Genomic DNA, 18,709 nt, shown 5'->3' on the forward strand with positions numbered 1-18,709 from the left:
CTGATTTCTTTAAACATGAAAAAATATGTAAATGTTTGTCTAAATACTGCACAATTCGATATTAATCCATGCATTTCTAACAGTGACAATTGTTACTGATATATATATATTAAGAAACACAAGAAAGCATTACTAGTTAATATTTTATTCATTTATTTCTCCCTTTATTTTTCTGTTATTAAGACTACTAATTACGTTAACCAAATCATTCATTCCATTTGTTTATATTGCAATTAAAATATAATTGTTATCTTGTCATGTTGTTTTCATTGATTTGTGGTCTTTGGTTTTGGTTTAATGTAATAAATATTTGTCAGATTTAAAACTTGTTAATTCTATTTGAATATACAGTGTAGTATTTGTCTCGACATTTTGTTACTAATTAGGGATACTTACAATAAGCGGTATATGTATACGCATACGGATATGTACGTTATTGGAAAGGGAGCGACCTTATGTTATTCTTAAAATATTTAATGTTTTTTCTATTTTCGTGTTTTGAATATTGAATTTAAAATATACTCTTACTATCGTGATTTCATGCTAGAAGTACAATACTCTAGCGTGTCAATAAACATATCATGATCTCTGAAGACTACCCGCTCAATCGAATATTGCGTGACTGACGTGTATATTGTACCTGTTGTCACAGTGTGTTCTTTGTGACACCTGGGTAACGGGTAGGATTATAGGTTAACACTTTTAGTTTGGTTTTATTGTAACAAAAAAAACGATTTATTAATACTATGGGACCAAAAGAGGAGAGAATTTCAATGTGTTTGTATAGCACATATGAATAAAACAGACGCAAAATTAAAAATATGGAATGTGTTTATTAATAATGGTCGCTCCCCTTTCAATTACTATCTGTATACGTATACCACTGATTGTAAGTATCACTAGTAGCGGTATTATTATATATTTTTAAAATGTATTTCATTATTAACCTACCGTGTAGTTTTAGATTCTTCTTCTCAAGCATCCCGATGTCCCCCACAAACATAAAGTGTTTAACAAAGCTAAAAATATATTCTTATTGAAAACATATCAGGAATAATACGTGTAATGTGTAAAGGCAAAAAATATATCCAAATGAGATTATACTTCCTCCTCAAGCTTTACACTCCACCAAATTTGTTATATAAACTTAAAAAAATGCTAATGCTTGCAAGCATGTACTTGCAAAAAAAATAATATTAAAATGAGGTTATCTTTTGAACTTTTTATTCGAGAATGCATCTAGTAATATGTATGTATACCGAATACATCTCTACTTCAAGGCAGTGGAAAAAAAACAGGGGAACAATGATAAAATGTTAGTATGCTTCATAAATCATTTTTATGTTTCTAAAACTAGAAAATAACTCAGAATAAACATTGAAAATTACTAACATAGCCGACATGTATACATGTTTTTTTAATTACCGTTATATATAAATATGACATATATAAATATACTAAAAGGGTAAAAGTTTCAAGTGATGTTCGTCACCGATATGCAATTTAACCCTCGTATAGTGGATTTTTATAGGTTTTTGTCAACTCTGTGGTTCCGTCTTGACTTCTGCTGGCTAGATCTACAGGTCAACGGACGACAACACAATTAATAAAGTACAAACAAAATTTCATTCAACATTTTATTATAGAGAAGACACAATGGCTAAACATGGAGATTGAAATACAGAACATCACAGAATATTTAACAAAGAACGCATTTCATCAGCGAGACAACATTGCCAAAACAATACAGGCCTAAGCTGAGCAACTACAGCACACTATATTTTAATATTACCGACTCCAACGACCACCCTTCTCCCGACCCTGGGATTCACTATATTAACATTTATCACGTTTTTAAATACTAACCTGACCCTAGCGCTGTCTACATGGAATACAACCACCCAACCCGGAGTAATTTTGAGGAACTACGGCCAGAAAAACCCTACATAATATCGGGATAATTACTTTGAAGAGAGAGAGAGAATGGAGCTGACCAGCCAATACATGAAAGCTTCCGTCAGAACTCGCTATACTAAGCTAAAACACCTGGCTATATACCCAAATTTATTAATATGCCATGAACAGCACGTGTTCATGCTATCCAGGTGAGTGGACTAGGTATCAAAAATAACAGCCAATCAAAATTTACATAAGTATGAACCGGAAACGGGATTCCCAATCGGGAAAATCCCCATAACAAATGGAGTCTCGATCACAACACATGGTTTGTCACGTAGGACATAACAAAAACACCGAGCGTAAGTACGGATAAATCCAGTACTTTTACACTTATGTAGTGCAATTCTATATATGATCCAGAAATAGTACATGTACTCTATGACTTATAATTTATTGATATACATTTACATTAGCAGAGATACAAATTGTATATATTCAATTACACTATATACATGTACATGGTATAAGTACATATACGTACAACACAGTAAGATAGATCTTGTGACATTTGTTTAAAATACCACTTGTTACAATTCACTTACATTATATAATTTCCAAAATCTGCCTGAAAATTGTAAATAATCAAACATTAAGATGTCGTTATAGAGTGGCTCTTAATCCTCTAAACAATAGAACATCCAATTGCAACTGCCTATTATTTTGATTTGGTCATCAGGGTATCACACATTCACGCCTGAACGCACACACTCTACAGATTTTTTCAGATTCTTTTATTCCTTGTTTTTTACAACATCGGAGAGTTGACATAAACATATACAATAATAACAATGCAGACAGTGCTGGACAAACATATAACTACATTTGCATAGCAAAAACAGGTACAATTGTATGATTAATTATGTATATATACCATTTCATAAAATATAAGATCAATGATTAATAATGCAAATTTTAAAACCTTGGAATATTAATTAACTTAAATTAGATATAAAATTATCTCGTAGCTTTAAAGCCAAATCTATATATTTTCCCTAACCTGTTTAATTCCCCTATATTCTGGGTTGATAAAAAAAGTACCAACTTAAACACACTAGGACGTCTATAATTATTAGTTATATAGTCAGTTACTGACACCCCTATAAGGCATAGAGGGTCAGTAAGAGTTTTTATAGGGGGCGAGGGCGTAGCGCCGAGCCTCCTATACTTCTTACTGACAGCCTCTATGCCTTATAGTGGTGGTCAGTAACTGACAATATAACGAATTTATCGCATCGAGGTACCATTTAATTTGTTTCATTAATTCTTTGTTTGCCTTGATTGTGTTTTTGGAGCAAGAATGATGAAACTCAAACTTAAATCGTACTGGCGAATGATTAACAAACAATCGACACTTTTACATAATAAAATTTGGCCTACTTCAAGTAGGCTATCTATTACATTTTTTTATTTTCAAGAATTTTTTCAGAGTATAACCTGTTTAAGAAGAGGTAACCTGCAGAAATAACTGAATAAATAGTCATAAATCAACAATAATTTCGACATTGCCTAATGTACACAGTAGGCCTAACCTCAATACTAACAACCACAGACCGTCCTGTATATTGAAAGCATCACAAACAAGATTGACACACAACCATACCATCTAAGCATTTTATATAGCCTATACAATCCTCCTTGATCATGGCTGTGCATTTTTTTCGCTGAGATAATCAATGAAAATGTTTATGCCGATAAATCGGGCTTTGTACGAGTGAGGAGATTGATCTGAGTAGGTGTTCTAAACATACCTCCGAAGTAGTTTATAATCACGAGTCTAGAAACAACGCGCTTTGAATTGTTACGTTTGAATTCTGTCTGCTGCAGTCATCAACTTTCAAAAACTGGTGTTAGGGGAAGCAACTCGTGATTTAAAATAAAAATACAATTTTCATTTTAATTTGCAAGTATTTAAACGAGATTCCAAAATTATTTTTACACCACAATTAACAAGTATATAAGTGCATAAGTTAAGATAGTGATATAGTTCTTACGGTAATAGAAGTGGATTATACTTTAGTTGAAGATGGAATGTGGATTCACAAAACAAATTTTGAAGTCGAATGGCGACAGGTGCCGCCATATTGCGACCATACCTTAATATAAAATTTCACTCGCCGTATCCCGCTATAAAGTTGTTAGGGGGTCAACACATCGCACGAGACAGTTTTGCTCTCCGGGTCTCCGCCAATCAATTTTGCGAACAGTTTCGCTGTCTCCGAGGTGGCGAGTAAAATATGATCTTTAATAATTAGACTCGTTTTCTAAAATAAGTTCATTTAGTAACAATTAGAGTATAAGATAATGAAAGTGCAACACTCATCTTCAATGTCATTTAGCAATTACATACCTCACACATATGCGGAGATCGATATGCCCTTTTGGATTTACCATCTCACTAGACTGTAAACTGAACTAACGGGGATGGATTTATAAAAATCTCGTGTTATTAATACGAAATCCATATATATATCGTAATTGTATACTAAAATACTTCAATTAAATGAAAAATAATTTGAAATGAAGAAATAGAAATATGAAGCAGTTTGCTTGGCCTTATCCCTTTTGCCATTTGTTAGTTATAAGAATACTATATTTAACTAGTAACAACTAAATTGCAAAGGAAAAAGTCTAGAGGAGTTTAACCAGCATCGATAATTCAATGATAAAACCTCGTAAATTTTTAAGGAAAGCCACATACCGATAGATTTACTCTAATATCACACACTTTTGCTATTAAATAGAGTAGCCTCATTTTCGAAAATAAATTTTCCGTAACTTTATGATCAATAAAGCCTCTTGTAATCATTCTTACAATTAAAGAAAATAAGATATTAATTTATTACATCAAGTTTTAGAGTATTGATACGATATGTAAAATTACTATGGATGTTTAGAAGACAGGAATAGCTACTCTGCCCCCGACATATTTCCTGAACCCTCGGGGATGTTCCTGATGTTAACTATCTGTGCAAATCTGGACTCTGCCAACTCTGGACCACGGGACAGTTGAACTAAAGGTATTTGAACCATGTTGGTAAACCAAAAATGTATCGAGATGACTGTCCACATGCGGACAATCGAAGGACGAGACACATCTGGTCTCAGAGAAGCGGTGAGCCACAATAATATTGCATTATAAATTAGAAAACATTGAAAAAATTAAGCGAACACTGAGAGAGTAACCATGTCGACAGGACATATCACTTACTTTGATATATGTTAACACAACATGAAATAATCAATGGATGATGACGTGTGTTCGTGCGGCAAAGCGACGACAGTTATGAGTATACAAATGGAACTGATACCGTACATTTGTTTAGTTCTTTTTTTCATTTCTTTACTTAGCGTAAGTATATAGATTTGATATTGTCTGCGCTCCAATTAGTTGTGCGTTGTCTGCTATAAAATATATTTCGTTTTGCGAGACATCGCTTAGATAAGTCTACAAAAAATTCTTTTTCGGACATAAAAATGGATTACGTTAGGAAATTTTGAAGTCCCAAACTTAGATATTCAGGGGCCAATTTGAAATTAAAATCGGTTCAGATACCAATGTATTCAGAATCGCCCAATAATGGAGATCCAATGCTATATTCAGGAAATTTTAAGATACCAGGAAACTGTAGTGTCAGCTGTAATGGAAAAACTAACAATCATATGCCCATTATAATCACTCCGGTGATAACTTTTCCAGTAAAAGTGCAAACTCCAGCTAATGATGGTCAATCGCTAGAATAATTTCTTTGTCTTTTGTAACATTTTGTTTTACTGATTGATAAGATGTCAAGATAAATTAAATTACGAATAATAGTATTGTTGTAGGAAAATTGCGAAATTCTACATTGTAACGTGCCATATTTACCTCCCCTTAATATATTCCATTTATTGATTAGACGATTAATGCAATGCACTGTGGAATAAATAATTATTATCTTTTATAAAGAAAGACCCCCTATATTATCTTTCTCTGTAGTAGTCCCTCTACCCACTCTCTCGGTCCGATCGACCCCTCTCTCTCTCCCCAACCCTCCCCTCTTCCTTTTCCCTATCCCCCCCACTCTCTCCCACTGAGGGGCAGGGGGGGGGGAGGTCAGAAAAACTATTTTTGAACAATGTTACGTATTTATATAATATATATTTGAACATCAAATACACTTGCATTGTTAATCAGGGAGAACATAGAAACTGAGTTTTATCTTCGACCAGAGTAAATAGTGGATTTTTTTGCTGGATTCTTGTTTCATATAATAAAATAATACTTCAATCACAAAATAGTTGTACAAATACATTGGTACAAAAAGAAAGCCGAACTATGGATGCCAGATCAACATTAGTTTGTGTCAAAAACAAAACAAAAAACCTCCAACTTGTAAAACCTAAGGAAAAACTTACGGAGGTAGGATAACTATAACGGGGGCCTATCCAAACATCTTGTGCATATCTAATATCAATTATGAGAATATAGATAATTTTGGTTTATCATGAAGTTCTCCCCGAAAAGTACATTGAAAAGCCACTAAAAACAAAAACGAAATTTACACCTAAATCCGTTTTCAATTCAATAAAAAACGTAACAAATTTCGTGTATCCACTTTCATAACATTTGCTTTATATGGAAGTTAACATTGTGTTTTTCTAATATAAAGTGCATTGCAGTATTTACTTTAAATTTGATTGATATGTGTTTAATGCTTATAACTACCATTTTTTATTGTAACAACTTTTCAATAGAGACGTCTTACCTAAAAATACTTCACCCTTCGAGTACTTCATATCCCTAGAATGTGTCGGTGTTCATCGCGGAGGGCCAATGAGGGGTTTAGGGAAAAAATCGTGGATTGTATACCTGGAACAAGGAACCACTGACCGGCGAGTCCAGCAATAGAGACCGTCACTGATATTACGTAAATAGGCCGCCATTATACTAAATCCACTTTCACAAACAACCAACTTGTCACATTTGCTTAGTAACAAAAAATCTAAAAGTTGTCTCTGAAACCCATCACAAATATCACCAGTCTTTGTTTGGTCTATGTGAGTTATCCTTCCTGGCACTTTCAGAAGGAAATTGTTGGAATAATAAGCCGTAAATTGACGTTGTAAGTCGTCGGAGTCTGTAGCTAGAAGTAAATCATGTTTTGTTTTATCAATTGTTTCTATGAAGTCTAAAATAACATGGACGTCTTCTGGTTTTGTTCGAACATTATCATTAGGCAACGTAGAGCTTCTTCCAATTCTGACATGCGCACAAAATGACGTCTTTGTTTGCTTACTTTTGAAAACACTATCAGCTAGTTTAGTAAGGAAAGGCTTTGGATGCAAAAACAATTCAAAGATATAACGATGAATATCCGCATAATGCAGCTCCATTATCCAAGGTACATATTTCTCGCACGTGAAGGAATTTCCGGAATTCAGGTGTCATGTCCCAATTTATACGCACGAAACTAACTTCAGCAGTGAAGAAATTCTGTATGGGCTGTACTGATGTGGCATTCGTCAATATATTCATAATCTCCCGTCCACTGTCGTCCTTTAAGTAGTAATTTTTTGAATCTTTATTTCCTAAGAGCGTTTTGTTATAACTCCACTCATGAAGTTCAAAATAATCTTGGAGTAGGCAAGGATTGTCAAAGTTGATAAGAAATTTTCGGTTAGTTATTTTTGCTAAAATATAAGTAGACAAAATTCCAGAAAGTCTATCTGACCAGCCACCACATCCGCCCTGGCCATATGTGACTGCAGTCGTACACCATGTAACCTTCTGTACGATTTATCTTAGAAAATTTGGAAATGTTCGTATTGATTGTTTGATTTGAAATATATATGTGTTTCGTAGGTTCATTTGTTATGATATCCATTTCCACAGCGATGGGGTCGTCGGATGCAACATTGATTCAAACTTGTCGGTAATGCTCCCCTTCCATATGGTATACCAAACACCAACACATATAGCTACTGCAGCTATGCGACCCAGACGCCAGTGCTGCAATCATGAATAAAAATCATAAAACATAAAATCATTGCACGAACTAACTAAGCTTAAGTTATATAATTGTACAGCTGTTTCTATATTCTATAATTCATCAATGATGCTAAACTTCCTCTGTTGTGTTTTCTTTGTTTCGAATTACGCTATTTAATTGGAAAATTGTTAATCGAGGTAAATATTGTATTACTCACAATATCTTTTTTTTAATTTAACTTCACAGGGGCAGTTTAAATAATTGTTTAGTTTATTTGGTCCAACTCAAGTCAATAAATGAAATGAAATGATAAATTATAGAATTTCTGAGAATTTCTGAGAACGCAATTCCAATTAATGTATCCATGACAGTCCTAGATAGCTAACATGTAAATATTCAAAAATACAAAAATGCTAGAAGTTACATTTTTGGATATGGTGTTATGAAATTATTTGATGCATTTGACTTATTCATTGGCAGGTGGTACACCAAATGCAATTATCTAAGATGCAAAATTCGCTGTTTTGTATATTCGCAGCAATCACGAAACCAAAAGATATTTATATTATTGACTTCCAAAAAGAAAAAGTTATGTATAGAAATTATGTTATAAAGGGTGTTATTATAAAACGTTCCTTAAATTTAAAAGTATATGATGATGTTTTAGCAATTATTTGTCATTTTGTATGTCAGTGTCTCTGTTTTGATTAAAAGTTTTGTCCATCTCTGTGTTTTTATGTCCTCGAACAGAAATGTATCACGTTCCCGTCAAATGCATAGTAAAGAAACCATTTATTCGTCGCACAGTGTTTCTATCGTATGGATGCGGAAGTTGTCAATTGGATTATTTAACAGAAATGAGGATTGTCCTAACGAGTCACGGCTCCGTATTTCGTTATGTTATCGGTATTCAGTTTTCCACCCTACGGTTTGCTAGTCTATTAATGTTTTAGTCTAAGTTAAGGTTGAAAGGACAGAGCTTATCCATATGCAGCAAATCAATGTTATTTTTTATGAATGCGTTCCGTATATTGTTTTTTTTTACGAATTGGGTCATTTAACTCTCCCGGTTTCTGTAAGTATCGTTTCCTCTTACATTGGTGCCTTTCAAATACGGTGATCGGGTGGTGTAGTGGTTAAGCCACTCGCCTTTCACCCTAGCAGGCCGTGGTTCGATCCCCCGCACGGACGTGAAAAGGTTAGGGGTCACATGCCCGATCATGTGGGTTTTCTCCGGGCACTCCGGTTTCCTCCCACACTAAGATCCCTCGCGCGCTTACATCCGGGCCATCAAGAGTGATTTACATAAGTTATATATAACTTGTTTCGTAATCGATGTAAAATAAATAAAGTTTATATTTTATATATTTCAAATACGATAATATTTTGATTAGAAATTTTTACAGTGCTTATGCAATATTTTTGAATCATTTAAAATCATCTGCGAATTGGCGAATTTTAATCAATATACTGCACTGCACCACTGTACGATCGAAAATTACCGTTATAAATATGTTAAATGCTGGAAAACAATACTTAAATCGTTATGGACATGCAAGCTTTGACACAGACTGTGGCAATTTTCCGCATATTTCACAACGTGCATATTTTATAAAATTCACATTTTATTAACAATACGATTATGAATACCGTTATGAATACTTTAGATGCTGGAAAACAATACTTACTACGTTATCGACATGCAAGGTTTGTCACAGAATAGCAATTTTCAGCAATTCACAATGTTGAATAATTGAATATCGCCCTTTTATATATATACATGTTTTTAAATGCTGGAAAACAATACTTCAAAACGTTATTGACATGCAAGGTTCGTCACAGATTTGCCTATTTTGGCAAACCTCGGATGAGTCGAATACCCCGTATTCCTCGAACTATGAACCTGGTCCCCTGCAGTTCGAGTGAAAGGGGTTTTACTGAATGTTTTATGTGGGTGGTGAATGAGCACAGTAGAAGGTACAGTAGTATCCTCTGATAATGTTGTACTTTAACTTCTTAATGTTAGTGATGGTGGTGTGTGTATATATTGATATCGGCGTATGTTCGTTGAACCTGAATAAATTGACAAAATTTTATCTGTATTTATGGCGATGCGGAAAATGAGGATTTGTGTCGGTGTGTGTGTGTGTTTACATGTGTGTTGCGTTTTACACATGTGTGTGCAACCGTATATATCTGTCTTAATCTTTGGGTTTAAGATTGGACGACCTATATAATTCTAATAATTTGCAATTTTATCGATTTATTATAACCCACATTGTTGTATGTGCTCATTGTAAAACAACCATTCGATTTATATGGCTTTTTTTAGTCAAATCCCATGCGCTCCAAGTACCGTGCATATAAGAACACAAGTAAAGACTCATGGCATGCTGTTTTGAGTGACGGAAATATGTATCGAACCCAGTGGACTTACTATCATGAAATGTAACATATAATTATGTTTCACTTACACCTTGGAGATCATGTATCCGCATACAAAATATCTCTAGTTAAACAGGAAAAAATACCTTAATACATGTATAAAACGTTTGAAAAATAAAACAATTACAAACAATTATGAAAAACATATTTGCAATCATAAAAATATTTGAATAAAAGCTGGATACATAAATGAAGTACAAAGTATAGACTGAGCTGTTTCTTTGAAGCGTTGTATTTTACTGAAGACACCTTTTAGATATTAAACTCGTATTAATATTACTCTTATTCATAGTCCAATAACTCTAAGGCTAAGTGATGGAATTTGATACTATCAACTTATATTTTGTAATACAAACTACATTGTGTACTTAGTTTTGAATCTTTTAAGTAAACCCTTTTACTGTCGTGTCGGTCTAACCGATGACAAAATAAATGATGTAATACCTCGGTATGTTGAGCGACAGTATTATCAACTGGTCGAGTGGTTCTGTCAATTGTTTGTTGGGCGGAGTTTAGATAGCCTACCCGACGTCAGGCGATAGAACGAGCAGTGTCATAGCTGCGCCTGATAAAAAAACGTGTATGGAAGATTTTATGCTAACGGGGTACTGACGGACGGTAAACTTCGTCGTGAAATACTTGATCTTCATCATAAACTAAAGGATGATCTTTTTTTCATGAGATTAGTAAAACAAAAACTGATGTTACCAGAGGAGGTTGTCACAAGATTATAAAGAATGTGCCTGCACGGGGGACATTTGACCCAGTCACCTGTTCATCGGAACCCAAGCAAAATTACAAACGAAGTCTTAAGTTAATAGAATAAACTGTCATAAAATAATGACCGTTTATTGGAGAGGAATGTTGGTTCAATCGGCCATTTTAGAGTTTTTATAGAGGCAAGTTGCTGCATTTCCACGCAAGTCCTAACGATAACAGCGTTAGATCTACGACCGTACGATGTTTGTCCTTGAATGTTCTTAGGAGTAAGGTAATACCCGATGAGTTCAAGATAGATCTATCACACGTGGGTTACACATATCACACGATAAAAACCACGCCCATCAACTAATCAACTCGCGTTTAGCATTATATTGTAACCCAGTATGCAATAGTAGTGCGCAAATTGCGCGGCGAGTACATCACTGTCATCGTCAACGGTTAGACCGACACGAACACGACAGTAAAGTGTTACTATTTTCTGGTAAAAAAACAGCGTTAACGTTATTATTGTCCGTAATTAAGATTTTGTGATGATGTCAGTTTTCTGTTAAAGATTATTGGAAGTTGAAGAATAGCGTTAATTGTTCCTTGCATTCAGTATCGAGTTTTTGTAAATTTGTAAGAATGTTTTCTCAAACTTATGATATTCTTGTAAAGATTATGTATAAACGAAAAGATGATGTGATATGAGGCATTGCACAGAAATGAATAAGAAATACGTAAAAAAATTCAACAAACAATCTTTAAAATAACAATGCACATACATACACAACGTTTATAAACCTATTCACTAAGCGGCATGTACAAAATGTATCACATGTTTTTTTTATTATATAATATTTTTTCTAAATAAAACAATAACTATCATATTTTTTTCGCATGATGTTATAGCCGACATTTATTTTCTATCACAAGAATACATGTATTTCGAACAGATATTTTTCATCTTTTTATTAATTTTTTTCTAAAATAATCTATGATGCACAAATCTACTGACGTTCAACAAATCTACAGAGATATGGATCTATACCGAAATATACAATAGTAGAAACAAATACTTTCCCTAATCACTTTTGATGATGTTGACAACAATAATGCTCTCAGTATCAGTGATATCAACAAAAAATGAAAATAATAATAAAAAAAAACCTTTCATTTTCTGGGTAAATAACTGGGAGAGATTTTCATTATGGAATAGATGACTTTGTCACTTACCTTCATGTTTTCATAAAGAACATACAAAAAATATCCAAACTACCAGTATACTACTGTATATGTCTATATGTTTGAAATGTCACCATCGAAGTGAGCGATCACCGATAACTATCAAGCCATGACTTGATGCCGCCCAAATCACGTGACAGATTGTGTTCCCGGTCGCCATGACATAGATGTCACGTGCACTTAGGCAATAAAGACATTACGGTGTTAATTTACACCAATTAAGTATTTATTAATTTGTTATACCTATAACTCTGATATTTTTTGTAAATATATCAACAAAGGACCACTAATAATAAAATATTCAGATATAAAGCATTCATTTAGGAATAATGTGGGTACCTCGATATAAAATTAGTTATGTTGTCATAATCTAGTCTGATAATCATTTATTTTTTTTAACATTTTAAACATATCTGACTGAAACGTGACGAAATTATATTGTAATAAATCCGTACAACCCAAACACTGTGAACACACAAAGTGAGCAGTCAGGCTTGCGTGAAATTCTGATCGTCAGATTTTAAAATTCAAAGGAATAAACCATATTAAACCTGACAGAGAAAATTACGGTTCATTTGGCTCAATGTATGGTGTGGTTTCCTGGTAACAAAAGGCAAATTACCTTTTAAACAAGCAAAGCGGGTGTGCCTATATAATGTCCGATACATTATTGCACATTTGCTATCTCAAAATGCCGACCAGGAGTGCATAGTCCGCCTTTGGATATTTCAGAGTTACAACATAGCTCCCTTGTGGGAAGGTATCGCTTGTAACGTCATTATTTTTGTTGAGCGCACTTCAACTGCTCTTAACTTCCAGTCGTTTTCTCCGAAAAATCTGACGTTAACGTTCAATTATATGATATCCTTACCCTCAATCACTTGCTTTCGTACCAGTGCCTGCCTGGTATAAAATAATTGCATATTGTACCAATGGGCTGTAAAGCCTAAGTTGAATAAAAAAATAATTTGAATTTAAAATATCCCAAGCTAAATACTCGGGGGATGAAACACGCAGTTGGCACTAGGCTATCATACTACACCATCTTGCGCTCAGTGCCCCTTTCAAGCGATGGTGCAAAGAAAACGGTAAAAGGCGTTTTCAGATCCTTTACAGCGAAGGTTAACAGATTTGGTTGAGGATTGGTCGATTGCGCGGATAAATTACCTCGGATGGAAATTAGACAATTTTGTTTCTTCTGAAAGAACACTGCTGCGGCCGAATTGCAACAATTTGTTTCTCTGTTGATAAATAAGTATGCACTATTGCTTGGATAGGAGCAGTACCGGGGAGAGAGTCTCTTGAAGATCAGCCACAAGAGAGTGGTCAATTCTTTTAGGATAAATAAAATTGAATTTCTTCAATATTACAGTACTTTTCTTTCATATCACTGTAAAATTGTTGAACCCGCTATTTCAATATATTATCTTTTTGGTGGCTGCTGTAGCCGAGTGATTAAAATGTGTGTTCATACTTATTACAACAAACCCCCACCTCTGAGTTGCATTTTCGAATCCCATGTGGGACAGATGTAAGGTGATAGCCGTTGTTCGATGGTTTTTCTCCGGTTACTCCTAATTCCCCCATCAACAACCTGGTACGTCCTTACATAACCCTTGCTGTTAATAGGACGTAACACTAAGCAAACAAAACATTATTCAACTTATGGGGTCTATATACAAGATTCGTAATAGGTATAAAAACCTTAGAGTATACATAGACACATGAAAAGAATAGATTCATGTACAAATGTCATTACTTAGGTCAACATGATCCTGATCATTTATTAACTTGGGATCTGTCGTGATCATGTTAGCTTAAGTATAATGATATTTATTATTTTTCTGGACTTTTTGTCACTTCTCATTGGTCAAAAACACGCCACGTGATCACCGATAAAAAAAACTATATTGCACGATTTTTCCGGAAGTAGTTTATAGAAAAAAGTATATTGCACGGTTATTTTTAGATAACGTTATCATCGTCTACGTTACCAAAACGCATCGTGTTCCTGGCGCTTTGACCTGAGTTTGAGGCGTAACCACAAAATGTGACAGACGACGTTGATTGTTTCGGTTTATAACAAAGATGATGATGACTTCCAGCTGATGACTACAGTTAAGCTTTTCAAGTTTCAATATAAATATGGTAGGAGAATAGGAAATAATCGAAATGCATTCATTAAGCGCCTGTAGCCATTGAATAGTGAATACGTTTGATATTTATTTTTAAAAATTCCACCAAGGCCTAGGCTTATCCTTCTGTATGTATACGATTTTTATTTTACGGAATGGAGTACTAAGCATAAGATAATGTATCTTAATGTCAATCTGAATATGTTAATTTATGTTTGACGTCGAAGTGTATTATTTCAACGGAGAACAAACTATACATTTAATTGACTGTGTCCTTAAGACACGGAGCTACATGTATAATGGATCCTGTTCTCGGTTTTACGATGGCCGCTGATTACGTAGTTGTGCATTGTACATTTTATAACTTGATAAAGAGTGCATGGCCGAGTAAATAAATGCACAACTACTTCAGAGTAAATGGTCCTGTACACTTCGTCAAGTTATAAATGTACAACTAGTTCTACTTTAATCAGAAGTAGTAATTTGACGGCTCAAACGGGCCACCGCACATTTGTAGTTAACATGTACAGGATTTAAAATTGTGTAATGCATAGTTGAGAGAACACACCTTGAAATGTTTGATCCTTTGTTTTGTTAGATGGAATTTAAACCAACGAGCTGTCACGCTACTGATCTTAGATTCTATCAAATTTCTTTCAAAACAAAAATGAGATGAGTCATCATTGACACTTAACCTGACAAATAATAGATAGTTATTGTGACATTGGTTTTACTGCACATTTTTTGTTCTAATAATGCATATGTCTGAAACTTCAAGCAACACATCAACGTGCCGTGTCAGATTTTGACCCGAAGTGGAATCCAATATCCAATGAAGTTAAAGTTAGAAATTGTACCGGGCCGCGGTTTCCGTCGAAGTCATTATCTAACTTGTAGAGGCGATAGAAAACTTATTTCGGCATGTTATGAATTACATATTTGAATATTTTGACCAATGGATTATCGGTTTTCTTGGTATGTATAGAAAATAGATATTTTGTTTATTTTGTATTAGGATTAAGTTTACTGTGTAGTACACAATATACTTATTACATGTACTTAATCAACGAGAAAATTATTGTTTATAAAGAGTGGATTTCTTTCAATATAAGTGGTCACACATAAAATTGACAATATCAGCTACAAAAACTGTGAAATACAAGTATTAATTCTTGCTACTTGTTGCATATTTCGAGACAAAATTTCGAATCTACGCTCCGGCGGTTACGCCGTCTGACACACGACGTCAACAATTTAAAAATGCTCGGAATTAAGTTAGCATGATTTCTCAACTCACTGAAAGAGAACAAAGACGTTGTCAAATGAATTTTAGTTTAAAGGATTTGTGCAGTCAAAAATGATAATTTCAGTTTATGCTGGAAATGGCTGTATTAGCACGTGTAGAAACCTCTCTGTACCGCGCGCGACCGGAATAACCTGTGAGCCGCTGATATCGAGGTCAAATTTTCTGACCGCCCGATTATGCATATTTTCTAGCTCTAAACCGTGTGACGTCATAGTAGTCCGTGGCTTATATATATATACATAGCTTTACTATAACTGATGTGCTATCACCTACATCGACGGTCACAGGAAAAAGGCGATCAACGATTTTTTTATGATTACTTTTGAGTGAAGTTAATCGTACAATAACTTTGGCTCGAATGTAAATAACTAAAAGAGTGAAATTCGATGATATAAATACTCTAATGTATGCTCTATTAGCAGGTATCTTCGTGTAATTACGTAAGAAAATCAACACAGAAATAAAAGTTTCGGATTTTTTGTCGAGAAGTTCAGCAACGAATAAGCTTTAATTTGATAATATTTTCCTGTAGTCTGTATCTTTGATACATTGTGAATTACAAAGTTTGTGACTGTAAAATGAAATTTTACGTAACAATTTAAGAAATCCTTGATTAAAGTATTGACGTATGTACATACCGATAATTGATCATTAAAAACATTGTATTGTGTGTTGCTAACCGCATAAATTGAGATATATTTATTAGAATACCGTAAAACGTTTCAACATGTGGTAGAAAGAATTTATTTTGATATTATAAAAGATCAAAATATTGAGATATTAAGCAAAACAAACTAATTTTTTCAGACCGTGCGGTCGTTTTCAATTTTTAATCGATAAACGAGTAGATGTACCGATATAGATATATAATTAGCCATGCCTTTGGTTTGATGGTTATGTAATACCTTGACCAGGATGTTGTTTACCTGTACACAACGCCATTCATCGAACTCACTTGTAATTACCTGGCCGCGGGCAATTTGCTTTTCGGAGGACCCTTGTCTATTGTCTTACTGACAACCAGGTTAGGAAATCCGGTAACTGGATTGTGATTTGAATTATGGAAACCTCGTACATCTATGCTCTAGTTTTTTTTTTTATTGTAACCTCCATTTTTAAAATAAATAATAATGAACATTATAAAGAAGAACAAAAACAAAAGTAAATATACAAGAAAAAAGAACAACAAAAAAAGACAAAGATATATATATATATATACATGTATAAGCATTAGTTCACATTCAGAAAAGTGGAATGCATATAACCCTGTAGCGTAACAATAGGTTGAATTAATTATGGACAAAAACTTAACTTTAAGTGATAAAATATAACGTAAACCTTACAGAAAATTGACCAAGGCTTGAAGAGACACTGCTACGCTAGAGTATAGTACTATAACATAATATCAAAAATAGACAGCTACATATTGAGTTAGATTAAAAAAAAATCTTATTGAAATGTTAGAGCTGAGACCATGTCAGCAAAAAACAGACAGTCACGTATGAAAGACAGAATTATATTGTCCTCACCAAGAGCGAGAGCAATGTCGTCTGAAGGACGACCTAGTATGGTGGTAATTTGATATCTTCTCTTTCTGCTTGGTCTAAAGTTACATACATTTGTATACATGAACTGGGTAAACATTTACTATATTTGTATAGAAACTATCTCTAAGTGACGTTACTTCAGGACTCTTGCAGTCTAAAAGACAGTGGGCGACAGCATCTGAGGCAAATAAGCTGCAACTAGCACAATATAGTTCGCAGTCAGGTGGAATAATCCACAGCTTAGAGACTCGTTTACAATTTTCAACTAAATTTGGAGATGCCTGTGACAGACGCCAAAGAATAGAAACTGATAATTGTTTGTGAATTAACTTAAATCTGCATAGGTCACTATTTAGACTCAGACGCTGTTCCCATTGTTCGCTTTCTTTTGCAAAAACAAAACATGTTTTACAATATGCTTCCACACTAATTTACTTGGGATACAGATAGATTGTAAGTAATCATATAAGTATGACTGTAGATCGTATTTATGGAATAAATACCATATATCGGGTAAATACCCTCCTTTGAACTTGTAAATACTGAAATACATATGAAATAAACGTATCAAAAACAACCGCTTTACAGTATATTGAAACTTTACGTTACATAAGGCAGCAAAAAAGCGTAATTTGCATTGTTCAACATAAGATGAAATCGAAGTCAGACCTAACATACCCAAAACGATATCAGATCTAGTACGAATAGGGAAGTGTTGCATAAGTTTAGCGCAAAGATGGTGGGTAGTATCTAAACGACGTGAATCGTTAGAGGACAACGAGAACCAGAGCTCACAGCCAAATAGCGCTCTTGGAAGAACTATAGATTTGTAGAGTTTCAGACTTGTTACCGGATTAATACCTGGACCAAGTAAATCACATTGCATCAGAGCAAAGCTTTGCCCACGTAACTTATACATAACTTCATTTATGTCTTGGCGACCAGGACTGAACTTATCTACAAAGATACCGACATGTGTTGTACTAGTGGACTCTTCTACTTTGTTTGGCCCTAGATATCACTCCCTTTTTGAATTGCAAAATGCACGTTTTCTTTCGTTAAAAACAATAACAATGGATTTTGAGGCATTACACTTAAATATAAATAACAAATTTGCATTAACTGATCCAAGTCATTTTTGCATAATGAAAGTAATACAATGTCATCTGCTTGTGTAGGACAGGTAATGTTAATATCATGAATTGATAAAGCAGATTTCGAAGCACATAACTCGTTCAATACGTCATTTATGTATACAGAATAAAGCCAAGGTGAGAGAATACTTCCCTGACGGGTTCCTTGACATATTGGAAACCACTTAGGTATATAACCTTGGTACATAACTGCACTGTACATATCTTTGTACAAGCAAATTATTGAATTGACAAAATCACAATTAAA

General features: G+C 34.0%; 1 pseudogene; it reads right to left on the reverse strand.

Moving 5' to 3' along the window:
- Window positions 1-6,588: 6,588 nt before the first annotated feature.
- On the reverse strand, window positions 6,589-12,428 carry LOC138311976 (uncharacterized; annotated as a pseudogene).
- Window positions 12,429-18,709: the final 6,281 nt, after the last annotated feature.

This window comes from Argopecten irradians, unplaced genomic scaffold (assembly GCF_041381155.1).
Source record: "Argopecten irradians isolate NY unplaced genomic scaffold, Ai_NY scaffold_0171, whole genome shotgun sequence".
Lineage (NCBI taxonomy): Eukaryota > Metazoa > Mollusca > Bivalvia > Pectinida > Pectinidae > Argopecten > Argopecten irradians.